Here is a 2362-nt window from a genome sequence, read left to right on the forward strand (position 1 = left end):
CTCTCCGGTTTTCTCCGTCACCCGGAACACTTCCGGTGTCCGAATATAGCCGTCCAATATATCAATCTTTATGTCTCGACCATTTCGAGACTCCTCGTCATGTCCGTGATCACATCCGAGACTCCGAACTAACTTAGGTACATCAAAATGCATAAACTCATAATAACTGTCATCGTAATGTTAAGCGTGCGGACCCTACGGTTCGAGAACAATGTAGACATGACCGAGACACGTCTCCGGTCAATAACCAATAGCGGGACCTGGATGCCCATATTGGCTCCTACATATTCTACGAAGATCTTTATCGGTCAAACCGCATAACAACATACGTTGTTCCCTTTGTCATCGGTATGTTACTTTCCCGAGATTCGATCGTCGGTATCCAATACCTAGTTCAATCTCGTTACCGGCAAGTCTCTTTACTCGTTCCGTAATACATCATCTCGCAACTAACTCATTAGTTGCAATGCTTGCAAGGCTTATGTGATGTGCATTACCGAGAGGGCCCAGAGATACCTCTCCGACAATCAGAGTGACAAATCCTAATCTCGAAATACGCCAACCCAACATGTGCCTTTGGAGACACCTGTAATGCTCCTTTATAATCACCCAGTTGTGTTGTGACGTTTGGTAGCACCCAAAGTGAGCAAACGGGAGTTGCATAATCTCATAGTCATAGGAACATGTATAAGTCATGAAGAAAGCAATAGCAACATACTAAACGATTGGGTGCTAAGCTAATGGAATGGGTCATGTCAATCAGATCATTCAACTAATGATGTGATCTCGTTAATCAAATAACAACTCTTTGTTCATGGTTAGGAAACATAACCATCTTTGATTAACGAGCTAGTCAAGTAGAGGCATACTAGCGATAGTCTGTTTGTCTATGTATTCACACATGTATTATGTTTCCGGTTAATACAATTCTAGCATGAATAATAAACATTTATCATGAAATAAGGAAATAAATAATAACTTTATTATTGCCTCTAGGGCATATTTCCTTTAGCATATGCATGGGCCACATGCATGTAGCGGTGCCCTCCCCCTCGGGTGGTCTCCATATCGAGCACCCATCCGGTGGCCCCGGTGGTCTAGGGCGTTATTCGGCACCGAGAGGGTGTAGTACATGGTGAATAACTGCTTCTCCGTGTTAGTGCATGTCATTGTGAGATGACAGACCAAGTCTAGGCCCGTTCTTCGAGATAGTCTATGGGTATCGAGAGGGAATGTGTCCGGTTTGTGCATGAAGTGCGGGTCCTGTTGCTCCGTTGGCCTCGAAAGTTCTTGTGCTCTCATAGGAGGCCATTGCATGTATATGCATGGGCTATCCGGTGGCCCCGGCAGTCTAGGAAGTTGACCGGCACCGAGAGAGGGTTTAGGCTACGGTCAACAACTGCTTCTTCTCATGTTTTTTACTTTACACTCTTTAAAGTTGAGTTTTGAACAAATCTAACCCAAAAAGCATATGTGTGTGTGTGTGTGTGTGTATATATGAGTGCATCAAAAGTCTTTCACCGAAAAAATTCATCAAAAGTCATGGAATTTCTAAACTTTGGTCGTAAAAGCATGTGAAATATGAGATACAAAAAGGATAGTTCAAAACAGAAACAAAAAGAGAAGGGAAAAAAATTAGAGCAGTGGTTACCGAGGGTCGATTCTCGGCTCTTTGTAATGGCCACCTTTTTCGAGAAGCGCTCTCAGTAAAGCATCTAATCTAGATCTTAACCTCTCCCCTTTCTTTTGTATCTTCATTCCCCTCTCCTCTCTGTTCCCTGCACCACCGCCGCCACCAACTGCCGCCGCCACCCCTCCTCCACCGCCCCCAACTGTCGCCGCCACGGTGCTTCATGGCCGGCGGCCGGCGCGGCGGCTCTTCCATGCGACCCAACGACGACCACTGCAACGGAGCTCCTCCAGTAGCGCGGCAGCTGGAGATGCTCTCAGGTGTGTACATAGGGTATAGGTGCTCCACTAGGGGCTAGTTCATAGGTGAAAATTTTGTTGAAGAAGATGAGAATTGGGAAAATTCAGTTCATAGGTGCTCCACTAGGGGCTAGTAATTCAGTTCATAGGGTATTTTTAGGTGCTCCACTAGGATGTTTGAGTTGCACAACATATTGTGAGTTGCACATGCTTTTTTGCTTTCATTTTGAAAATGACCCCCTCTTGGATGCTTGTCACGCTCCGCCACTGCCACTATGCACTACTAGGGAAAAGCATATGGACAGACGCTTACTAGTAGCGTGGGTTTATACCCCTCGCTGCTGCTACTTACTAGTAGCGCGGGTTTATAGCCCTCGCTAGAAATAAGTTGATAGTAGTAGCGCGGGTTTATAACCCTCGCTACTACTAAGTG

This window comes from Triticum dicoccoides, chromosome 7A, assembly GCF_002162155.2.
Source record: "Triticum dicoccoides isolate Atlit2015 ecotype Zavitan chromosome 7A, WEW_v2.0, whole genome shotgun sequence".
In the NCBI taxonomy this organism is placed as follows: Eukaryota; Viridiplantae; Streptophyta; class Magnoliopsida; order Poales; family Poaceae; genus Triticum; species Triticum dicoccoides.